The sequence below is a fragment of the Hypomesus transpacificus genome, chromosome 1 (assembly GCF_021917145.1).
Source record: "Hypomesus transpacificus isolate Combined female chromosome 1, fHypTra1, whole genome shotgun sequence".
Lineage (NCBI taxonomy): Eukaryota > Metazoa > Chordata > Actinopteri > Osmeriformes > Osmeridae > Hypomesus > Hypomesus transpacificus.
The window spans coordinates 3,244,235-3,269,689 of NC_061060.1; the positions used below are offsets into that span (position 1 = coordinate 3,244,235).

A 25,455-nucleotide genomic window follows, 5' to 3' on the forward strand; every position below is an offset into this window, starting at 1 on the left:
TCTGTAGGTTTTGTGGGAGAAATCAAGGATTTGCTTATCGATGAACTACGTAATACCCAGATGTTTTGTGGGGTATGACTATTCAACACAACCACTCTGTAATACATTTTGATCAACATAGCATAAGCAATTGATCATGTTGGAAACAGCAGACAATTGTACAAAATAATTTGCAAGAATGTAACAAATTATTGACAATTTGTTCGAAATAGTGAGAAATCACTAGATAATGTGGAGGTTGAACAAAACGTTTTGAGAATTTCAATTGGGATGTGATTCATGTACCAAAGTCACTGAGAAAACTGTATTAATCAGTAAAATTCCGTTTATATTCCATATTTGTCCTATTTTACCAATGTTGTGTATTAATGAATTACAGGTATTTGTATCCACAGAGCCAAAGGACAGGAAAAGTAAATAATCGTCACATGATTTGCGAGATGCACAATTGGCTTAGTTCAAATATTGACGTGAATGTAACAGATAAAAGTCAGGATTCAATGCAGACTACAGTAGTGTAGACTTGTGGAGATACAGGTATGTAGGTATTTTTACGCAATAAATTAAATTGCTTAAAGGCTGTGAATGAGTGAACAATTCTGTAGCTAATGAAAATTTATGTTTCCTTGTATCACATCCATGTATTAATTTCTGCATCAAATCACACAAAATGTAATGTCATGGAATGTCCTTTTGTCCTTAGGACATCATGAGGCTCCAATGGATGCTCCTGCTAGGAGTCTGCGCGGTGGTGAGGGCAGCAAACCCACCTGCTCTTTACCACCGTTTTGTCCAGATCCACATACAAACGAGAATGGCAATCCAGGACTGTTCTCGTGTCATGCGAAGACTGCAGCTGAATGAGCCTGGAACTCAGAACTGCAAATATACAAACACGTTCATCGTTACTAACCCTATCCTCCAACAAGTCGAGGCCGTCTGTAATAATGCTGGAACACGTGACTTTACATCTGGCAATATATTCACTAGCAATCAACGATTCTCTCTTGTCACTTGTAGGCTCTCTAGTGGCACTCAACACCCCAATTGTGAATACGATGGTACTGCATCAACAAGGAGAATAAGAGTTTCTTGTGACCCTGATTGGCAGAACCGTCGTATACTCTGGCCAACACACTATGCAGGTGATGTTGTTTAGCATATTTTTGTCAGCTACAATACTTTAATCAGGTCTACTATTTTTTTTCCAATAAGGTGGGAATATGCCGCTACACAATTTGCCATCAAATGTTATAGAAACTCGCCAGTTCAATTTAAAAGGATTGTGTTACATATGATCCCTTTGTTATTAGTGGCTTCCTTTTACAGTAATACAATGCCTGATTTCTTGATTTGCTCTCAGTTGTGACAAATACATCTGAAAAGCAGCGTGATTTTAATTGCAACTAAATTGTGAAAATGTATTAAATAAATGGTACAGTGTGGGCAGACTGTTAAGAAGTATTGTGTGTATGGTGTTTGTCTATAAATTAGAGTTACAATGACATAAATGTATTGCAATTTCTGTTAAAACTGGTTAACTGGCAAACTGTATTTGAGTTATTTGTTTACTGTTTGTTTGAGTGATGCAACTATTTGTTTCCCACTAAACTAATGGGACAGTAAAGAAATCTCTAATGAAAACAGTTTGCTCAGTATTCTACCTTGGAAAACTGTTGACCTTTTGCCTTGAACTTGTACCATAAGATCAAATAAATCTCAAATTCTCACAATCTAAATGTTTAACTATGGTGAATTCAGGAGAGTCTGGCAAGGATTTAAAAACAACATGGCTAAAGAGATCATGCAGACAGAGTAGAGCAGATCAGTGGTTCCTCTCAGCAGAATGGAACTAACTCGTTCTACTGTGTTCTGGAAGGCCTGACAGCCTCTGACAGTGGGCCTCTGACAGTGGACCTCCCACAGACCAGCTGTCATACTCATACTGCACCACTAGGGGGTGCTAAGGCAGCTGAAATTAATTCTTGAACTTTAACTTTTACCATGGGTATAGTAGGTTTGTTTTCAAATGTACATTAAATACAAATTTCCTTATACAAATTTGTGGGACAGATTTGCAGTTTATGTATAATGAAACCTAGGCCCCTGATTTTGACCTTTCACCGTCCTGTGACTTTTGTGTTTGTGAGTGGACATTTGACCAAGGTAACTTCAGGGCAGTCGTACTTGTAAGTGTGCTGAAAGTGTGCTGTCTTGAAGGGTCAAGCAAAACTCCAGTACTGGGAAAATACATTGCATGGCATTCTGCATTCAATTGATGTGTTCTTACAATGTGCAGTATATCATTCAGCTAAAATGATGAGAATCTGAAAACCATGCAATTGTATGTGGAAACTCTCAGCTCACTTCAAATATGAACCTGCCAGCCAACAGACACTGCACTAGTACTGGTGATGAACCCAGAACTTAAACTGCAGCTGAGAGATTACTGTAATTAAAATACTATTATGGGATGTGAATGTGACAGATTAAAGTCAGGACTCAGATCAGTGGTTTACACTTGTGGAAATACATAGGCCTACTGCTGTGTAGGTTTTTCTTGCCTGTTTTTTTGCCAACGTGTTTTTGTCCTGAAGTTTATGAATCATAGTCATTTGCCTAGTGAACAAGCCACAGGTGTTTGTATCCATCGAACCAAAGAAAAGTAAATATTCGGCACATGGTTTGTGAGAAGCCCTGTTGGTTTTGTGGGAGAAGTCAAGGACATCCTGTGTGGTTATCTTATTTATAATCAATAGATCTAATATTGCCTCATAGTTATTGTATTGCATTTTTTTTTTCAGTCGCTTTGACACATTCCTTTAATTATTCTTAATTCTTTGTACAGTAATTTGTTGATGGACCATGTCATTGTTATACAGTAAAGAAAAAGTAATTTAAATAAAAGTAAAGAAAATACTTTTTTACAGCACTGCATAGCACAAAATAAAATATAATGTGTTGAAATGTAAACATATGAAAACGCCTCAGACAGTACTACATGCAGCGCTGTGGGAAATTACAGTCTGATCAACATGACATAATATATTGATAATGTGGTAAACAATAATAATTTGCATAAATGTACCAAAGCATTGAATATGTTAAAAAGTGACAACTTACTTTTAGGATGAGAACAAGTGACTAGATAGTGTGGGGGTCTTAGAACTTCAATTGTGATCTGAAAATGCAACAAAGTGACTGTGAAAACTGTATTAGTCAGATGGCTGAGCGGTTAGGGAATCAGGCTATTACTCAGAAGATTGACGGTTAGATTCCTGGCCGTGAAAAATGAAGTTGTGTCCTTGGGCAAGGCACTTCACCCTACTTGCCTCGGGGGGAATGTCCCTGTACTTACTGTGAGTCGCTCTGGATAAGATTGTCTGCTAAATGACTAAAAGTAAAATGTATTACTCAGTCAAATATAGTATATGTGTTCCTATTGTAATCAATATTGTGTGTTTAATTACAGGTATTTGTATACACAGAACTAAGGGAGAGGATAAGTAAATAATTGTCACATTGTCACATGATTTGTGAGAAGCACTGTTATCTTAATATTATTGTTCAAATATTGATATTATTGTTCAAATATTGATGTGAATGTAACAGATAAAAGTCAGGACTCAATGCAGACTACAGTAGTGTAGACCTGTGGAGATACAAGTATGTAGGTATTTTTGATGTAGGAAATTAAATTTCTTAAAGGCAGTGAATCAGTGAACAACTCTGTAGCTAATGAAAATATTTGGCTGTTTTTCTTCCATACAGTGTTCTGTGTATACTCACAGGTGAATACATACAGTGTTCTGTGTGTACTCACAGGTGAATACATACAGTGTTCTGTGTATACTCAGAGGTGAATACATCTATCCTGAATCAAACAGAAGACCTGTCTGATCTACTAAGGATTGAAATAAGGTCAGTTTAACTTCTATGACTTGACCTAAGCCAACAATGCAACAATATTGGTATGCAGTTTTGTTTTTTTATCAGCTATGTTTTTGATATCTGTTTAATATGCAACTGTATTCTTGTATTGTATAGCTTGTATAGCTTCAAATTACACAAATGTCAATACCATGCAATATCAGATGTGTTATTAAGATCAAATAAATCTCAAATTCTCACAATCTAAATGTTTAGATTGTTAACTATGGTGACTTCAGGAGAGTCTGGCAAGGATTTAAAAACATGGCTGCAGAGATTATGCAGACTAAGAGTAGAGCAGATCAGTGGTTCCTCTCAGCAGAATGGAACTAACTCATTCTACTGTGTTCTGAAGGGTCTGACAGCCTCTGACAGTGGACCTCCCACAGACCAGCTGTCATACTCATACTGCACCACTAGGGGGTGCTAAGGCAGCTAAAGTCAATTCTTGAACTTTAAATTTTACCATTTTGACCAGAGGCATAGGTTTGTTTTCAAATGTACATTAAATACAATTTTCCGTTTTCCGATTTTTAACAGATAAAAGGACACAATTCAGACTACAGTAGTGTAGACTTGTGGAGATACAGGTATGTAGCCATTTTTGACGCATACAAATTTGCTTAAAGGCTGTGAATCAGTAAACAACTCTGTAGAGAATTCAATGTTTGGTTTTCTTCCATGCAATGTTCTGTGTATATTCACAGGTGAATACATATATCCTGAATCACCAAAAAGACTTACTGTAACAGATCTACTTGTGATTGAAAAAAGGTCAGTTTAACTCCCATGACATGACATATGCCACAAATTGGGTTTTCATTCAAACATTTAGTTGTTGTATCTGCAACTGCAACCATTTTGGTGTCTAGTTTTGTTTTTTATCAACTTTGTTTTTGATATCTATTTCCTGTGCAACTGTATTCATGTACTAATTTCTGCATCAAACTGCAAATCACAGAGAATTCAATGCCATGAAATGTTAGACTGCAATGGTAGTTTTGTTCATATCTTTTGTCCTCAGGACATCATGAAGCTCCAGTGGATCCTCCTGCTAGGGGCCTGCACGGTGGTGAGGGCAGATTATCCACCTAAAGGTTACTACAGTTTTGTCAAGAACCACTTAACAAGGAGAATGGCAATCCAGGACTGTACTGGCGTCATGGGAACACTGGAGCTGAATAACTCTGCTGATGGCACCTGCAAATATACGAACACGTTCATCGTTGTTGACCCCAACGGCAAACTGGTGGAGAAAGTCTGTAATAATGCTGGAACACGAACAACTAGAAATATATACACTAGCAATCAACCATTCTCTCTAATCACTTGTAGGATCTTTAATGGCACTCACCACCCTAATTGTGTATACAGAGGTAAAGCATCAACAAGGAGAATCAAAGTTGGTTGTCTAGGTAAACAGAACAGCCGTTGGCCGGTACACTTTGATGGTGTTGTTTAGCCAGACAAAGGGCCATGAAACATTTGCACGATTCAGAAAAGACAAAAAACAAATCTAAAACCGATTCATAATAATTGTGATCAGCAAAACAATATAGGCTAGCTCAAATCATTTTAACACTGTTCAATGTCACGGTAGTCCATTGTATGTGAAAAAAAATACACATTTTTGTCAGCTACAATACGAATCTTTAATCAGTTCTACTATTTTTATTTCCATAAGGTGGGACCATGTCACTGCCACTACACACTTTGCCATCAAATGTGATAGAAACTGGCCAGAACAATTTAAAATAATTGTGTTTAATATGATCCTTTAGTTATCAGTGGCTTCCTTTTACAGTAATGATTCCTTGATTTCTTGAATTGCCCTCACTTGTGACAAACACATCTGACAAACAGCATTATTTCAATTGTAACTAAATAGTGAAAATGTTTTAAATTAATTCTACTGTGTGGGCAGACTGTTAAGTAGTATTGTGTGTATGGTGTTATAAATTACAGTTACAATAACATAACATTTGGCAATTTCTGTTAAAACAGGTTACTAAACTAATCGGACAGTAAACAAACCTCTATTGAAAACAGTTTGCTCAGCATTTTGCCTTGGAAAACTTGTGATGTTTTGCCTTGAACTTGTACAATAAGATCAAATAAATCTCAAATTCTCACAATCTAAACCTTTGACTATAGTAACGTTACATAAGGTAGTCTGGCAAGGATTCATGGAAGGCCTGACAGAGCTTAGACAGTGAACCTCCCACAGACCAGCTGCTATACTCATACTGAACCACCAGGGGGTGGTTCTAATGCAGAAGTCAATGAAGGACATTTTTGAACTTTTAGACCAGGGCCATTCATACAATTTCCCCTCAAAATAATGTGGAGGAAAGATTTGCCATTCTCATGTATAGTGAAACCTAGGCCCCTGATTTTGACCTTTGACCTTACTGTGACATGTTGTTTGTGAGCGGACGGACATTTGACCAAGGCAAATTCAGGGCTGTCGTACTCGTACGTGTGCTGAAAGTGTGCCGTCTTGAAGGGGCAAGCAAAACTCCAGTAGTGAATGGAATCTGAGACCAAATCCTGAACCACTGTGTAGGCCTACTCTTAGGAAAGTCCTCCATCTACTGCTATCGGTGTCAATGAAACATTTCGTAGCCCCAAGTTGGTCTACAGAGAGGGCGGCAGTAGCACTGATCATACAACAACCGGGATGATGTGTGCGTATCCGCGCGGCCATTAAAGCCTGGCTAACGGTGAGTGTCCACTACAGCGGAACAGAGCGGCGCAGAGCTTCGGCTTCCAATTCATTTTCAATGAAACCGGGCATTGACACTCGCATACGCTCCCACAATGCCCTACACGAGCGTCAACGCCCGGTTCCATTGAAAATGAATTGGAAGCCGACGCCAACGCGCCGCCCACTCCGCTGTAGTGGACACGCACCGTAACAGGTGTGGTAATGAGCGGCTGACGCGCGCTGCCCGAGTGCCATGCCTCAACTAGCTTTGCTCATGCAGAAAGGGAAATTCTGTGCACCAGACTCCGGTGTGCAGAGATATTTCACATAATGTCATGCATATAGGGAAATTCTGTGCACCAGACTCCAGAGTGCGACTAGCGGTTCTGTTTCCTATAAGAAATTCTGCGCGAATATCATATTTCAAGCACAACGAAGGAAATATAGAGGTGAGTGAAATTGTTCATATTTTGTATTTGTATTAAATGCATGACAGAAGTGTAACGTTAGATCAGCTAATCTTAACCTAGCCGTTTGTTACTTCGTGGCAGTATGAAAAAGGATAAAATATATGATCAACTAACTCATAGTGCTGAGTGTTTTTACATAACCACTCAGTAAACGTATTGTAACGTTACGGTTAGACATAAAAGAGTAGTTACCTAGCAAGTCATTTTTTTTTAGTAAATGAATTAATTAGCTTGGTCACATGTAGAGAGAGAGAGCAGGAAGACTTGTCCGTTGGAGAGACTGATAGTGAAGGCATAGTAGATAGTGAAGGCATAGAGCAGGAAAGTGAGACGGAGAGATGGGGGACGTACAGGCTGAAAATGAGACAGATGTAGAGGCTGAGAGTAAGACAGACGTAGAGGCTGAAAATGAGACAGATGTAGAGGCTGAGAGTGAGACAGACGTAGAGGCTGAGAGTAAGACAGATGTAGAGGCTGAGAGTGAGACAGATCTAGAGGCTGAGAGTGAGACAGATGTAGAGACTGAGAGTGAGACAGATGTAGAGGCTGAGAGTAAGACAGACGTAGAGGCTGAGAGTGAGACAGATGTAGATCCTGAGAGTAAGACAGACGTAGAGGCTGAGAGTGAGACAGATGTAGAGGCTCAGAGTAAGACAGATGTAGAAGCTGAGAGTGAGACATATGTAGAGGATGAGAGTGAGACAGATGTAGAGGATGAGAGTGAGACAGATGTAGAGGATGAGAGTGAGACAGATGTAGAGGCTGAGAGTGAGACAGACGTAGAGGCTGAGAGTAAGACCGCCACTGCGGTGTGCAGAGATAGTTCACATAATCTTATGCAGAAAGGGAAATTATGTGTGCCAGACTCTGGTGCGCAAAGATATTTCACATAATCTAATGCAGAAATGGAAATTCTGAGCACCATACTCCGGCGTGCAGAGGCCAAACGTGCCAGACGTTCTTCACAGCTGTTACAACAAGCTTTGACTGAGTAGACTGACAGTTTTCATTCAAATGTGATAAGCTCCTGTCACCATACATGGGAAACGGATTTGACCTCCCTCATCAGATCAGAATGGGATTTATTCGCCATGAAAGTTTGCACAGACAAGGAATTTACTTTGGCAGGAAGGTGCATACAATAAACATATAGGAACCTAAAATTAAAATATGACTATCTATACTAAGGGTACATAAACTAGCAGTACTAAGTGGAATTAGAATTAAATAAAATGTACAATAAAATAAAATATAAGTTGCCGGAAATAACAAAAAACTGTTTTTGTGGCGTGAAGTATTGGTCCTGATGGACCGCAGCCTTCTGCCGGAGGGGAGTGACTGAAACAGGGAGTGGCCAGGGTGGGAGTAGTCGGCCACAATCTTCCTCGCACAATCTTCCTCACTCGCCTCATGTAAATTGAACTTGTTCAGAACATGTATAAAAGGACTACTTTTTACTATGAAGAGTTAGACAACTCTGGACCGCCATAGACTTGTCTCCTTGTTGCAAGCTGCAAGAAATTAACTTTCTAATAGGTGATTCCATCACCTCTGTGCACTACTTGAGAAAAGATTTTCCTAACACAGGTATGTAGGTGTTTTTGAAGCAGGAAATGTAATTGCTTAAAGGCTGTGAATCAGTGAACAACTCTGTAGCTAACTGCAAAAATGTAAAACACTGTTATTAACCCTCGCAACAAAAAGGTTGAGGCAGTCTGTAATAATGCTGAAACACGTGAATCTACAGCTAGGAATATATGTAATAGCAATCAATGTTTCCCTTTTGTCACTTGTAGGCATACTTGACATATGGCACGAATTGGATTTTCATTTGACAATATTTAAATGTTGGTGTATCTGCAACAATTTTGATATGCTGTTGTGTTTTTCATGCATTAATTTCTGCATCAGGTTGCAAATCACACATAATTCAATGCCATGGAATGTCAGACTTTAATGTTAGTTTTGTTCATATCTTTTGTCCTTAGGACATTATGAAGCTCCAATGGATACTTCTCCTAGGGGCCTGCGCGGTGGTGAGGGCAGCAAATACACCCCCTCTTTACGACCGTTTTCTCCAGAACCACATAATAGAGAGACTGAACACTGACGACTGTTCTAGCGTCATGCAAAACCTGAAGCTGAATGAGACTGGTACTGAGAACTGCATTTCTGACCACACGTTCATAGTTCATGACATGTTGAGATCTGTTTATCTGATCTGTAATGAATCTGGAAATATTGTCTCTAAGAATATATACAAGAGCCAACAACTATTCTTACTTGTTCATTGTAGCCGATCCAGTGGCACTCAATACCCCAATTGTTCATACAGAGGTTCTGCATCACGACGTGCAGTCAAAGTTTCTTGTGAACCGGGTCTTCAAAAAAACAGTAGCATACTCTGGCCGACCCACCTTCTTAATTAATCAGTTGTACCATTTTTATTTCAGTAAGTGGACAATACGCCACTGCCACTACACAATTTGCCATCAAATGTGATATAAACTGGCCAGTACAATTTAAAAGAATTGGGTCCAATATGATCATTGTGTTATTGGTGGATTCCATTTAAAGTAATGAGTTCTTGTTTTCTTGATTTGCTCTCACTTGTCACAAATGCATCTGACAATTTTAATTGTAACTAAAGTGTGAAAATATATTAAATAAATGCTCCTGTGTGGCCAGCCTGTTAAGTAGTATTGTGTGTGTAGCCCGGGTGAACCTTAGAATATACAGGTTCTGTTTACTTACTAAAAACATAAGCAGTCACATTAAACTGTATTATATTACATCAATATAAAATCATATTTCATATTCATATTTGATCCAGATATCTTGGTAAGTTAGTTAAAAATTGTAGTTCATAGCGTTAAAATAGAAATAAATGGTCAACAGTAATAAATAAGATATAGTTCTAAAACGTATATGGATATGGACAGAGTCTGACTCTCAAGTCCTTGCATCACTGCAGCATTGCACAACTGGCACTGATGCCTTTAGTGAAATGCGCCGGTAATCAGAAGAGAAGCCAATTCCACAGGATGGAGACCCACTTCTTTAGTGGAAAACAAATGAGCCAACATTCCCCTCTCTGAGCAAGCTTTCCAAGAAACACCTGGAAGTAATTGCAATGTACCTGTATAAAGGATTTTCTCTAAGGCAGGAGAATTAGTAAGTCAGAGAAGAAGTGCCATAAAAGGCAAAAATATAAACATGTTATTGTTTTTGAACAAAAACGTATAAATCTGTAGTCCTCAACATGGGGATGGGGCCCAAAAAGGGGACCTCAGGGAATAATTTATTTGACACAGGAGGGCTTTGGGGGCAAAAAGTCGTACATGAGAGCCAGTAGTAGTTTTTGCTTTTGTTCAGTTATTTGCACTTTCTTTAATTTGCACTATTGACTTTATACATCACAAACATTTGTGTGTAATGAAATTACTTTTTTTGTTATACTGTTTGCGTAAGGGTTCCCATTATCGTCCACCTAGCTCTCGACGCTCGTTAGAAATTTAACCAGAATGTCGATGCAATACAAAATAAAAATATTATGTCACAGTATTGTACTTTGATACACACCTATATTATAACATTCCGGATTTAAAATCCAATAAGGATATGCCTCGATTTTTTTTTTTGCCTGATTTTGGCAGTTATTCAAGGGGTCCCATTATCGTCCACCCAACCGCTTTCAATGGAGAAACGTCAAGTTTGACGGAGCGGAAGACAGATGCTTATGGAGATTAGTTTCATAATTCAAACAAACAAACGCAACACGATTCAAACAAACTTAACACGATCCAAACAAACGTAACACGATTCATACAAACATAACACGATTTAAACAAACAAACGTAACACGATTCAAACAAACGTAACACGATTCACAAATGTAACGCGATTCACAAATAAATGACCCTATAACATTCGTTTGCAACCTGACTAACACAAGTTACAAATCCCTGCATTTGTTGGTGTGAATCCCTGCATTCGTTGGTGTGAATCCCTGCATTCGTTGGTGTGAATCCCTGCATTCGTTGGTGTGAATCCCTGCATTCGTTGGTGTGAATCCCTGCATTCGTTGGTGTGGATTTTTTGAACTTTATTGACGCGCTTAGATTCACAAATATGTTTTTTCTAAAAGATATCCTCTGCAGCCTATCAGATCGTCTCTTCCAATTTTTTAGGGTGGATGACAGACTGGCATGCTGCCTTATTCTGTTTTTAAATCATGTGTATTCCTCACAGAAACCGGTCAGTTTGTCTTTACAGCTATCACATGCAAATGAGAGACATGGTTATAATTCTACATAGGCACTAAGTGGTTACTTTTTCCTCTACCCAGAACCAATGCACTTAAAAAAGCAGTAATGTACAGACCTATTGCATACTGCAATATGCTCCCCTCATATTTGACTCTAACAAGAAATAAATGTGATTTAAAAAGGAAACTTAAAGCAGCAATATTTAGAAAGAAAATTAGAGTATATTAGGTTATTATTTTGGTATTTTCGGACAGACCTTTTTTTTTATTATTCTTTGTTTTTACTGTAAATGTTGTTTTCTAAGTCTGTGATTTTGTTCACCAACATTGATCATGCTGTACTGCATTTTATGATTTGTATTGCAATGTTTTTTTTTGCGTGGACCCCAGGAAGAATAGTCTCTACTACAGTGTAGAATAATGGGGATCCTTAATAAACATAAACCCTGCCTCCAAGAACGCCATGCTCCTCCACTTACCAATGAAATTGTTCCATTCCGTGTCCAGGTCTGCCTGATTGGCCAGGCAGCCCTTCATCACGTTGAGGCAGAAGGAGTGGCAGGGCCTCAGAGAGGGGAAGCCTCGGCACAGTGGGCAGTACCACTGACGCATCAACGCTCGGGAGCACTCTGTGCTGGGACTCAGCTGGGAAGGAGAGAGGAGATGGATAAACCAAAGAAGAAGAAAAAGCCTGAATGCTGTTTGTTGAAGACTGGAATAATGTACCGTATACATACGTATTTAACCCAGGGCCGGCCCAAGGCATAAGCGAACTAAGCGGCTGCTTAGGGCCCCTGTGGCTACCAGAGGGCCCCCAAGAGCAAATGAAATTACAGTTTAATGTATTATGTGAAAAAAATGGCAACGATAAGCGACAGAGGGGCCCCCAAATCAATTTTGCTTAAGGCCCCATAAAGGCTTGGGCCGGCCCTGATTTAACCAATGGTCACCTGCAAACCACAATTAACTTCAAGACATACCTTGGCTGCTTTGTTGACAATGTCACACCCCGTAGCTAGCCCTTGTGCTAGGGCTCAAGCAGCTATGAATGCTCTGGACACCTGAAAGTAAAAGGAAGGCACACATTTTCAAACAGAACCGACAAACCCACCACCATGTTTATGTTCTGAGGTGGTCCCAACATTACATAACAGGTATTTGTATTCTGAGTGGTGAACGGCACTGCACCTGACTACATCCAGTCTCTCGTCCAGCCTTACACCCCACCGCGTTGTATGTCTTTTGGCGATGCTCACGATACCAGTGTTCTCTAGCGTTTCCTTGACGTTGTTTCGTTGAGTGCGTTGCATTTGTCCTTCTGCTCGATCGCAACGGTTACTGTTGTCTCACTCCGTGAAGGTTCGTCCTTCACGGGCGCCTGCCACCAACCAGGGATCTCACTCGTCGTTCGTCGTAGAAGACTAGTTTTTCATCGTCCGGCGCGGACCCCGGAATCTTTTCGTCGTCCCAAGCAGCTCTCGGAAGGCTCTCCCGTTGAGAGGACACAGTGGGTTTTATGGGCTGCACAACCAATCCCGAGGGTTCCCAATTAGCCAGCAATTAAGGACACCTGTAGAGGGATGTCACAAACACACACAATACGCACAAACAGACAGACTGCCCCACCCCCAAACACATTTTCATGGTGGACATTTGCCCCCGTTACATACACTCTAGCACTTTCGAGGATCATGTTGATTAATTGTAACTACATCCTCTGTTGGTTCTACCCATTGGCACTTATTTGCTTTTCACAATGTATGCTTCATGTTTTGGCTACCCGCAATTTTTTGGGGGCTATCTCGTTGTTTATGATCATTGACCTATGCACTTTTTGTAAAGCTATTTTTTGTAAGTCGCTTTGGATAAAAGTGTTTGCTAAATGAATAAATGTAATGTAATGTATCCACAGAGCCAAAGGACAGGAAAAATAAACAATCATCATAATAGGAAGCACTATCGGATTAGTTCAAATATTGATGTGAATGTAACAGATGTTGTGGAAATTGTGGAAATGTTGTGCAAGCTGTTTTGCAAGCTTGCACAAATGCAATTGAACTTGTTCAGAACATGTATAAAAGGACAACTTTTTGAAGAGTTATACAACTCTGGACCGCCATAGACTTGTCTCCTTACTGCATGCTGCAAGAAATAAACTTTCTTGACTTCACCGGCACTAATTGATAAAAGATATTCCTAACACAGGTATGTAGGTATTTTTGATGCAGGAAATGTAATAGCTTAAAAGCTGTGAGTCAGTGAACAGTAGCTAATGAAAATGTTAGTTTGTTTTTCTTCCATACAGTGTTCTGTGTATACTCACAGGTGAATACATCTATCCTGAATCAAATAGAAGAACCTGTCTGATCTACTAAGGATTGAAATAAGGTCAGTTTAACGTCCATGGCTTGACCTAAACCACAAGTTGGGTTTTCATCTGAAGATATTTCAACATATTGTTACTGTATCTGCAACAATATTGTTATGCAGTTCTGTTTTTATATCAGCTTTTATCAGCTTTGTTTTCGATACCTGTAATATGCAACTGCATTCTTGTATTACTAATAGCTTCAGATGACACAAATGTCAATACCCTGGAATATCAGATGTGTTATTAGTAGATTACATTTTAAATGGACTGCAATTGTAGTTGTATTCATATAGTTTGTCTTTAGGTCATCATGAAGCTCCAGTGGTCACTCCTGCTGCTGGCCTGTGCGGTGGTGAGGACACAGGGTCAACCTCCCCAGGGTTATACAGAGTTTCTCCGGAGGCACGTTAGCACAACAATGACAACCCAGCGCTGTGAAAGCTACATGCGCCAACTGAAACTGACGGAGAATCCTGGCTCTTTAGCCTGCAAAAGTAAAAACACGTTCATCACAGTTGGTTCGAGTAGAGTCGTTGACGTCTGTAATCTTGCTGGAAGTCCCATGCCAACGAACATCAATCGATACCGTAGCAATCAACCATTCCCTGTTGTTACTTGTAAGCATACTGGTGGCATTCAACACCCTAAATGTGAGTATAGAGGTAATAGGGACACCAGGAGAATTGAAATCTCTTGTGACCTTGATCAGAGTCAGCCTGGTAAACGCTGGCCAACCCACTATGGAGGGGATGTTGTTGTTGTTGTTTAGCCATTTGGGGCCATGAAACATTTGCTTACACTATTCATAATACAAAAATAAATACATCTAAAATTCCAATTCATAACAATTCTGTTCAGCAAAGCAATATATCTCAAATAATCTTAAAACGTCCGGTGTAACAGTGTTGAATGCAATTTACAGGAATACAAATGCTTGATTTGCATCTGCCAAGCAGCATGATTTTGACTAACTGAATTGTGAAAATGTATTAAATAAATCATATGATGTTGGCAGACTTAAGTCGTTTTGTGTCCACTTTAAGTCACTTGACATATAAGAACATTGATTAGATTGATTAGTTTTTACATTCAAAGCACTGTAACATTGACATTTTATATTTTGAAATGGGTACGCATTTAATTGTATACCTTTTTAACAGCAGAAAGTTGATTTTCAGGAAGTAATGTATATTTGAATGCTCTACCAATATAAGTGTGATCTTTATAATGGTTTCAGAAGAACTTTGTTCTGTGTTTCTCTGAAAAGGCAAACGTTTCATGTAGGCCTAATCCAGTCAATTTCTTATTGTCTGATGTTTTCCTAACCCATTCATCTCAGACAGTTATCTGAGGGAGACTTGACTCTCAGGGTCAAAGATGTCTCTGGTCTACTGTTAGTCTTCATTTTGCTGTGCTCCACCTCTCAATGGTGGCAGATATGGGTCTAAGTGTTGCTGTGAGCCAATAAATGAGATAATATAGTCCAAAACAACCCTAAACTGAACTTGCCTGCTTCAAGTTCAATTTGGCTAACTACTAACCTATACAAAAATAGCGTGTGGTCCGCTCAGCTCTAACTAGTGTTTTTAGACAGTTTTCCTACGAGTTGTGTATGCCCAAGGGCAACTCGCTAAAAAAGCTTTTCCCAGGGACTCAGGGATAAACAAAACACACAGGTTTAACAGGGTCTAAACAGGGTCTAACAGGGTCTAACAGGGTCTAACAGGGTCTAACAGGGTTTAACAGGGTCTAACAGGGTCTAACAGGGTCTAACAGGGTCTAACAGGGTTTAACAGGGTCTAACAGGGTCTAACAGGGTCTAACAGGGTCTAAACAGGGTCTAACAGGGTCTAACAGGGTTTAACAGGGTCTAACAGAGTCTAACAGGGTCTAACAGGGTCTAACAGGGTCTAACAGGGTTTAACAGGGTCTAACAGAGTCTAACAGGGTCTAACAGGGTCTAACAGGGTCTAACAGGGTCTAACAGGGTCTAAACAGGGTCTAACAGGGTCTAACAGGGTCTAACAGGGTCTAAACAGGGTCTAACAGGGTCTAACAGGGTCTAACAGGGTCTAAACAGCTAACAGCAAAAAACCAACGAGACAACACCTAACAAAACGCCACAGCAATACACTCACATGAAACTGGTATGACAAAATGAGAGGTATAGGTGAGGTATGCATGAACAAAGTGTCTGTCTGTAAAAACAAAAAGGATACCCGAAATACCCTAAATGTGTTTCAGGAGTGTCTATGTCCGTATGTGGGGGAAAGCAAAAGAGTCCTCTTCTGGAGAACCAACTGACTGGGTTCTTAAACTAAGGATGTGTGATGCGATTGGGTAATGGAAAACGGAACAGGTGGTGGGGGGACACCTGGGGAAACTACAGGAGGGAGAAAACACAAACGCATTCAGAGGGAACCTGCATGCCTAACACCTGTTGATTGATGCATTTTCTTAAGTAGCAAACACTCTTCCGAAGAACAGCTGGGATTCTGTGAGGAAGTTCTGTAAACACTAATCAAGTTTCTAAATAGCCTTATGCTTCAAATTACAAACTGAACATCAGCATACTTTAGTATTTGTGTACGGTTTTATGACCTTTTTATGTCCTTTAGGTCAGATTATACTGTGTGGGAGATTTCCTGTGAATCTAGGATCAACACTGCCCCCTAGCTAAGCCTGTCTCTGAAAGCCAGGATCTGATCAAATGTAGTATACATATTGGTCTGAGTCTTTCAGGGCATTTCTCCACAGTCCTCAACAAAATCTTCTTACTCCACAGTCGAAAGTTTAAATATTGTTGTGTGACGTGAATGTGACAGATGAAAGTCATGAGTCAGATCCGTGCTGTGGACTTATGGAGTGTTGTAGAATGAATGAATGAGTGAATGAATGAATGAATGAATGAATGGGTGAATGAATGAATGAGCATGAATAAATGTGTTGAGATATACGACTGTGTGTTTGTTTTTGGCCTTTATTTTTGCCTGTGTTCTTTGACAGTTTTCTTTCTCCTGAAGTGCAGTGTAATGATGATGCATCATCCTTTGCACAGTGAACTTACCACAAACGTCTGTATCACGCGAACCAATGAGGAAGAAGAGTAAGTAATCATCACATGATCTGTTGGTTTTGTGGGAGAAATCAAGGACTTGCTTATCGATTAACTAATACCCAGATGTTTTGTGGGGTATGACTATTCAACACTGAACCACGATGTAATACATTTTGATCAACATAGCATAGGCAATTAATCATGTTGGAAACAGCAGACAATTGTACAAAATCATTTGCAAGAATATAACAAAGCAAAACAAAAGAATTTGAGAATTAATTGTGAAATGATTCATGTACCAAAGTGACTGAAAAAGAGGTATTACTGAGTCAAATTCCGTATTTGTCCTATTGTACCACTCAATTTTGTGCATTAATGAATTACAGGTATTTGTATCACAGAGCCAAAGGACAGTAAAAGTCAATAACCATCACATGGTTTGCGAGAAACACTATTGGCTTAGTTCAAATATTAATGTGAATGTAACAGATAAAAGTCAGGACTCATTGCAGACTACATCAGTGTAGACTTGTGGAGATACAGGTATGTAGGGATTTTTACGCAAGAAATTAAATTGCTTAAAGGCTGTGAATGAGTGAACAATTCTGTAGCTAATGAAAATGTATGTTTCCTTGTATCACATCCATGTATTAATTTCTGCATCAAATCACACAAAATGTAATGTCATGGAATGTCCTTTTGTCCTTAGGACATCATGAGGCTCCAATGGATGCTCCTGCTAGGAGCCTGCGCGGTGGTGAGGGCAGCAAACCCACCTGCTCTTTACCACCGTTTTGTCCAGATCCACATACAAACGAGAATGGCAATCCAGGACTGTTCTCGTGTCATGCGAAGACTGCAGCTGAATGAGCCTGGAACTCAGAACTGCAAATATACAAACACGTTCATCGTTACTAACCCTATCCTCCAACAAGTCGAGGCCGTCTGTAATAATGCTGGAACACGTGACTTTACAGCTGGCAATATATTCACTAGCAATCAACGATTCTCTCTTGTCACTTGTAGGCTCTCTAGTGGCACTCAACACCCCAATTGTGAATATAATGGTACTCCATCAATAAGGAGAATCAGAGTTTCTTGTGACCCTGATGGGCAGAACCGTCGTATACTCTGGCCAACACACTATGCAGGTGATGTTGTTTAGCATATTTTTGTCAGCTACAATACTTTAATCAGGTCTACTATTTTTTTTTCCAATAAGGTGGGAATATGCCGCTACACAATTTGCCATCAAATGTTATAGAAACTCGCCAGTTCAATTTAAAAGGATTGTGTTACATATGATCCCTTTGTTATTAGTGGCTTCCTTTTACAGTAATACAATGCCTGATTTCTTGATTTGCTCTCAGTTGTGACAAATACATCTGAAAAGCAGCGTGATTTTAATTGCAACTAAATTGTGAAAATGTATTAAATAAATGGTACAGTGTGGGCAGACTGTTAAGAAGAATTGTGTGTATGGTGTTTGTCTATAAATTAGAGTTACAATGACATAAATGTATTGCAATTTCTGTTAAAACTGGTTAACTGGCAAACTGTATTTGAGTTATTTGTTTACTGTTTGTTTGAGTGATGCAACTATTTGTTTCCCACTAAACTAATGGGACAGTAAACAAATCTCTATTGAAAACAGTTTGCTCAGTATTCTACCTTGGAAAACTGTTGACCTTTTGCCTTGAACTTGTACCATAAGATCAAATAAATCTCAAATTCTCACAATCTAAATGTTTAACTATGGTGACTTCAGGAGAGTCTGGCAAGGATTTAAAAACAACATGGCTGCAGAGATCATGCAGACTGAGAGTAGAGCAGATCAGTGGTTCCTCTCAACAGAACTCATTCTACTGTGTTCTGGAAGGCCTGACAGCCTCTGACAGTGGACCTCCTACAAAACAGCTGTCATACTCATACTGGACCACTAGGGGGTGCTAAGGCAGCTGAAGTTAATTCTTGAACTTTAACTTTTACCATGGGTATTGTTGGTTTGTTTTCAAATGTACATTAAATACAAATTTCCTTATACAAATTTGTGGGACAGATTTGCAGTTTTCATGTATACTGAAACCTAGGCCCCTGATTTTGACCTTTCACCGTCCTGTGACTTTTGTGTTTGTGAGTGGACATTGGTAACTTCAGGGCAGTCGTACTTGTAAGTGTGCTGAAAGTGTGCTGTCTTGAAGGGTCAAGCAAAACTCCAGTACTGGGAAAATACATTGCATGGCATTCTGCATTCAATTGATGTGTTCTTACAATGTGCAGTATATCATTCAGCTAAAATGATGAGAATCTGAAAACCATGCAATTGTATGTGGAAACTCTCAGCTCACTTCAAATATGAACCTGCCAGCCAACAGACACTGCGCTAGTACTGGTGATGAACCCAGAACTTAAACTGCAGCTGAGAGATTACTGTAATTAAAATACTATTATGGGATGTGAATGTGACAGATTAAAGTCAGGACTCAGATCAGTGGTTTACACTTGTGGAAATACATAGGCCTACTGCTGTGTAGGTTTTTCTTGCCTGTTTTTTTGCCAACGTGTTTTTGTCCTGAAGTTTATGAATCATAGTCATTTGCCTAGTGAACAAGCCACAGGTGTTTGTATCCATCGAACCAAAGAAAAGTAAATATTCGGCACATGGTTTGTGAGAAGCCCTGTTGGTTTTGTGGGAGAAGTCAAGGACATCCTGTGTGGTTATCTTATTTATAATCAATAGATCTAATATTGCCTCATAGTTATTGTATTGCATTTATTTTTTTCAGTCGCTTTGACACATTCCTTTAATTATTCTTAATTCTTTGTACAGTAATTTGTTGATGGACCATGTCATTGTTATACAGTAAAGAAAAAGTAATTTAAATAAAAGTAAAGAAAATACTTTTTTACAGCACTGCATAGCACAAAATAAAATATAATGTGTTGAAATGTAAACATATGAAAACGCCTCAGACAGTACTACATGCAGCGCTGTGGGAAATTACAGTCTGATCAACATGACATAATATATTGATAATGTGGTAAACAATAATAATTTGCATAAATGTACCAAAGCATTGAATATGTTAAAAAGTGACAACTTACTTTTAGGATGAGAACAAGTGACTAGATAGTGTGGGGGTCTTAGAACTTCAATTGTGATCTGAAAATGCAACAAAGTGACTGTGAAAACTGTATTAGTCAGATGGCTGAGCGGTTAGGGAATCAGGCTATTACTCAGAAGATTGACGGTTAGATTCCTGGCCGTGAAAAATGAAGTTGTGTCCTTGGGCAAGGCACTTCACCCTACTTGCCTCGGGGGGAATGTCCCTGTACTTACTGTGAGTCGCTCTGGATAAGATTGTCTGCTAAATGACTAAAAGTAAAATGTATTACTCAGTCAAATATAGTATATGTGTTCCTATTGTAATCAATATTGTGTGTTTAATTACAGGTCTTTGTATACACAGAACTAAGGGAGAGGATAAGTAAATAATTGTCACATTGTCACATGATTTGTGAGAAGCACTGTTATCTTAATATTATTGTTCAAATATTGATGTGAATGTAACAGATAAAAGTCAGGACTCAATGCAGACTACAGTAGTGTAGACCTGTGGAGATACAAGTATGTAGGTATTTTTGATGTAGGAAATTAAATTTCTTAAAGGCAGTGAATCAGTGGACAACTCTGTAGCTAATGAAAATATTTGGCTGTTTTTCTTCCATACAGTGTTCTGTGTATACACACAGGTGAATACATCTATCCTGAATCAAACAGAAGACCTGTCTGATCTACTAAGGATTGAAATAAGGTCAGTTTAACTTCTATGACTTGACCTAAGCCAACAATGCAACAATATTGGTATGCAGTTTTGTTTTTTATCAGCTATGTTTTTGATATCTGTTTAATATGCAACTGTATTCTTGTATTGTATAGCTTGTATAGCTTCAAATTACACAAATGTCACTACCATGGAATATCAAATGTGTTATTAAGATCAAATAAATCTCAAATTCTCACAATCTAAATGTTTAGATTGTTAACCATGGTGACTTCAGGAGAGTCTGGCAAGGATTTAAAAACAACATGGCTGCAGAGATCATGCAGACTGAGAGTAGAGCAGATCAGTGGTTCCTCTCAGCAGAATGGAACTAACTCATTCTACTGTGTTCTGGAAGGCCTGACAGCCTCTGACAGTGGACCTCCTACAAAACAGCTGTCATACTCATACTGCACCACTAGGGGGTGCTAAGGCAGCTGAAGTTAATTCTTGAACTTTAACTTTTACCATGGGTATTGTTGGTTTGTTTTCAAATGTACATTAAATACAAATTTCCTTATACAAATTTGTGGGACAGATTTGCAGTTTTCATGTATACTATGTCACGTGAATGACATCTGTAATGGTGCTGGAACACCTATAGGCAACAATCGATACCGTAGCAATCAACCATTCCCTGTTGTTACTTGTAAGCATACTGGTGGCATTCAACACCCTAAATGTGAGTATAGAGGTAATAGGGACACCAGGAGTATTGAAATCTCTTGTGACCTTGATCAGAGTCAGCCTGGTAAACGCTGGCCAACCCACTATGGAGGGGATGTTGTTGTTGTTGTTTAGCCATTTGGGGCCATGAAACATTTGCTTACACTATTCATAATACAAAAATAAATACATCTAAAATTCCAATTCATAACAATTCTGTTCAGCAAAGCAATATATCTCAAATAATCTTAAAACGTCCAGTGTAACAGTGTTGAATGCAATTTACAGGAATACAAATGCTTGATTTGCATCTGCCAAGCAGCATGATTTTGACTAACTGAATTGTGAAAATGTATTAAATAAATCATATGATGTTGGCAGACTTAAGTCGTTTTGTGTCCACTTTAAGTCACTTGACATATAAGAACATTGATTAGATTGATTAGTTTTTACATTCAAAGCACTGTAACATTGACATTTTATATTTTGAAATGGGTACGCATTTAATTGTATACCTTTTTAACAGCAGAAAGTTGATTTTCAGGAAGTAATGTATATTTGAATGCTCTACCAATATAAGTGTGATCTTTATAATGGTTTCAGAAGAACTTTGTTCTGTGTTTCTCTGAAAAGGCAAACGTTTCATGTAGGCCTAATCCAGTCAATTTCTTATTGTCTGATGTTTTCCTAACCCATTCATCTCAGACAGTTATCTGAGGGAGACTTGACTCTCAGGGTCAAAGATGTCTCTGGTCTACTGTTAGTCTTCATTTTGCTGTGCTCCACCTCTCAATGGTGGCAGATATGGGTCTAAGTGTTGCTGTGAGCCAATAAATGAGATAATATAGTCCAAAACAACCCTAAACTGAACTTGCCTGCTTCAAGTTCAATTTGGCTAACTACTAACCTATACAAAAATAGCGTGTGGTCCGCTCAGCTCTAACTAGTGTTTTTAGACAGTTTTCCTACGAGTTGTGTATGCCCAAGGGCAACTCGCTAAAAAAGTTTTTCCCAGGGACTCAGGGATAAACAAAACACACAGGTTTAACAGGGTCTAAACAGGGTCTAACAGGGTCTAACAGGGTCTAACAGGGTTTAACAGGGTCTAACAGGGTCTAACAGGGTCTAACAGGGTTTAACAGGGTCTAACAGGGTCTAACAGGGTCTAACAGGGTCTAACAGGGTCTAAACAGGGTCTAACAGGGTCTAACAGGGTTTAACAGGGTCTAACAGGGTCTAAACAGGGTCTAACAGGGTCTAACAGGGTCTAACAGGGTCTAAACAGGGTCTAACAGGGTCTAACAGGGTCTAACAGGGTCTAAACAGGGTCTAACAGGGTCTAACAGGGTCTAACAGGGTCTAAACAGCTAACAGCAAAAAACCAACGAGACAACACCTAACAAAACGCCACAGCAATACACTCACATGAAACTGGTATGACAAAATGAGAGGTATAGGTGAGGTATGCATGAACAAAGTGTCTGTCTGTAAAAACAAAAAGGATACCCGAAATACCCTAAATGTGTTTTAGGAGTGTCTATGTCCGTATGTGGGGGAAAGCAAAAGAGTCCTCTTCTGGAGAACCAACTGACTGGGTTCTTAAACTAAGGATGTGTGATGCGATTGGGTAATGGAAAACGGAACAGGTGGTGGGGGGACACCTGGGGAAACTACAGGAGGGAGAAAACACAAACGCATTCAGAGGGAACCTGCATGCCTAACACCTGTTGATTGATGCATTTTCTTAAGTAGCAAACACTCTTCCGAAGAACAGCTGGGATTCTGTGAGGAAGTTCTGTAAACACTAATCAAGTTTCTAAATAGCCTTATGCTTCAAATTACAAACTGAACATCAGCATACTTTAGTATTTGTGTACGGTTTTATGACCTTTTTATGTCCTTTAGGTCAGATTATACTGTGTGGGAGATTTCCTGTGAATCTAGGATCAACACTGCCCCCTAGCTAAGCCTGTCTCTGAAAGCCAGGATCTGATCAAATGTAGTATACATATTGGTCTGAGTCTTTCAGGGCATTTCTCCACAGTCCTCAACAAAATCTTCTTACTCCACAGTCGAAAGTTTAAATATTGTTGTGTGACGTGAATGTGACAGATGAAAGTCATGAGTCAGATCCGTGCTGTGGACTTATGGAGTGTTGTAGAATGAATGAATGAGTGAATGAATGAATGAATGAATGGGTGAATGAATGAATGAGCATGAATAAATGTGTTGAGATATACGACTGTGTGTTTGTTTTTGGCCTTTATTTTTGCCTGTGTTCTTTGACAGTTTTCTTTCTCCTGAAGTGCAGTGTAATGATGATGCATCATCCTTTGCACAGTGAACTTACCACAAACGTCTGTATCACGCGAACCAATGAGGAGGAAGAGTAAGTAATCATCACATGATCTGTTGGTTTTGTGGGAGAAATCAAGGACTTGCTTATCGATTAACTAATACCCAGATGTTTTGTGGGGTATGACTATTCAACACTGAACCACGATGTAATACATTTTGATCAACATAGCATAAGCAAATAATCATGTTGGAAACAGCAGACAATTGTACAAAATCATTTGCAAGAATATAACAAAGCAAAACAAAAGATTTTGAGAATTAATTGTGAAATGATTCATGTACCAAAGTGACTGAAAAAGAGGTATTACTGAGTCAAATTCCGTATTTGTCCTATTGTACCACTCAATTTTGTGCATTAATGAATTACAGGTATTTGTATCACAGAGCCAAAGGACAGTAAAAGTCAATAACCATCACATGGTTTGCGAGAAGCACTATTGGCTTAGTTCAAATATTAATGTGAATGTAACAGATAAAAGTCAGGACTCATTGCAGACTACATCAGTGTAGACTTGTGGAGATACAGGTATGTAGGGATTTTTACGCAAGAAATTAAATTGCTTAAAGGCTGTGAATGAGTGAACAATTCTGTAGCTAATGAAAATGTATGTTTCCTTGTATCACATCCATGTATTAATTTCTGCATCAAATCACACAAAATGTAATGTCATGGAATGTCCTTTTGTCCTTAGGACATCATGAGGCTCCAATGGATGCTCCTGCTAGGAGCCTGCGCGGTGGTGAGGGCAGCAAACCCACCTGCTCTTTACCACCGTTTTGTCCAGATCCACATACAAACGAGAATGGCAATCCAGGACTGTTCTCGTGTCATGCGAAGACTGCAGCTGAATGAGCCTGGAACTCAGAACTGCAAATATACAAACACGTTCATCGTTACTAACCCTATCCTCCAACAAGTCGAGGCCGTCTGTAATAATGCTGGAACACGTGACTTTACAGCTGGCAATATATTCACTAGCAATCAACGATTCTCTCTTGTCACTTGTAGGCTCTCTAGTGGCACTCAACACCCCAATTGTGAATATAATGGTACTCCATCAATAAGGAGAATCAGAGTTTCTTGTGACCCTGATGGGCAGAACCGTCGTATACTCTGGCCAACACACTATGCAGGTGATGTTGTTTAGCATATTTTTGTCAGCTACAATACTTTAATCAGGTCTACTATTTTTTTTTCCAATAAGGTGGGAATATGCCGCTACACAATTTGCCATCAAATGTTATAGAAACTCGCCAGTTCAATTTAAAAGGATTGTGTTACATATGATCCCTTTGTTATTAGTGGCTTCCTTTTACAGTAATACAATGCCTGATTTCTTGATTTGCTCTCAGTTGTGACAAATACATCTGAAAAGCAGCGTGATTTTAATTGCAACTAAATTGTGAAAATGTATTAAATAAATGGTACAGTGTGGGCAGACTGTTAAGAAGAATTGTGTGTATGGTGTTTGTCTATAAATTAGAGTTACAATGACATAAATGTATTGCAATTTCTGTTAAAACTGGTTAACTGGCAAACTGTATTTGAGTTATTTGTTTACTGTTTGTTTGAGTGATGCAACTATTTGTTTCCCACTAAACTAATGGGACAGTAAACAAATCTCTATTGAAAACAGTTTGCTCAGTATTCTACCTTGGAAAACTGTTGACCTTTTGCCTTGAACTTGTACCATAAGATCAAATAAATCTCAAATTCTCACAATCTAAATGTTTAACTATGGTGACTTCAGGAGAGTCTGGCAAGGATTTAAAAACAACATGGCTGCAGAGATCATGCAGACTG

General features: G+C 39.0%; 5 long non-coding RNA genes across 8 annotated transcripts; all 5 read left to right on the forward strand.

The window, feature by feature from the left end:
- The first annotated feature begins 385 nt into the window (after positions 1–385).
- On the forward strand, positions 386–1,464 carry LOC124481668. The gene is made up of 2 exons (XR_006957680.1): positions 386–537; positions 704–1,464. It is a non-coding gene; the product is annotated as an uncharacterized LOC124481668 (long non-coding RNA).
- A 2,104-nt stretch (positions 1,465–3,568) lies between these two features.
- Positions 3,569–6,071, forward strand: LOC124481446. 3 transcript variants are annotated; one of them, XR_006957649.1, is made up of 5 exons: positions 3,569–3,666; positions 3,772–3,921; positions 4,471–4,520; positions 4,638–4,704; positions 4,955–6,071. It is a non-coding gene; the product is annotated as an uncharacterized LOC124481446 (long non-coding RNA). The 3 variants fall into 3 exon arrangements; XR_006957660.1 differs by having other exon boundaries at positions 3,598–3,670; XR_006957653.1 differs by having other exon boundaries at positions 3,599–3,921.
- Positions 6,072–8,528: 2,457 nt separating this feature from the next.
- LOC124481717 lies at positions 8,529–9,799 on the forward strand. The gene is made up of 2 exons (XR_006957685.1): positions 8,529–8,694; positions 9,096–9,799. It is a non-coding gene; the product is annotated as an uncharacterized LOC124481717 (long non-coding RNA).
- A 7,267-nt stretch (positions 9,800–17,066) lies between these two features.
- On the forward strand, positions 17,067–18,543 carry LOC124481620. The gene is made up of 2 exons (XR_006957676.1): positions 17,067–17,346; positions 17,513–18,543. It is a non-coding gene; the product is annotated as an uncharacterized LOC124481620 (long non-coding RNA).
- Positions 18,544–20,280: 1,737 nt separating this feature from the next.
- LOC124481553 lies at positions 20,281–25,103 on the forward strand. Of its 2 annotated transcripts, none has more exons than XR_006957672.1 (5): positions 20,281–20,435; positions 20,537–20,618; positions 23,583–23,682; positions 24,021–24,177; positions 24,344–25,103. It is a non-coding gene; the product is annotated as an uncharacterized LOC124481553 (long non-coding RNA). The 2 variants fall into 2 exon arrangements; XR_006957668.1 differs by having other exon boundaries at positions 20,281–20,431.
- Positions 25,104–25,455: the final 352 nt, after the last annotated feature.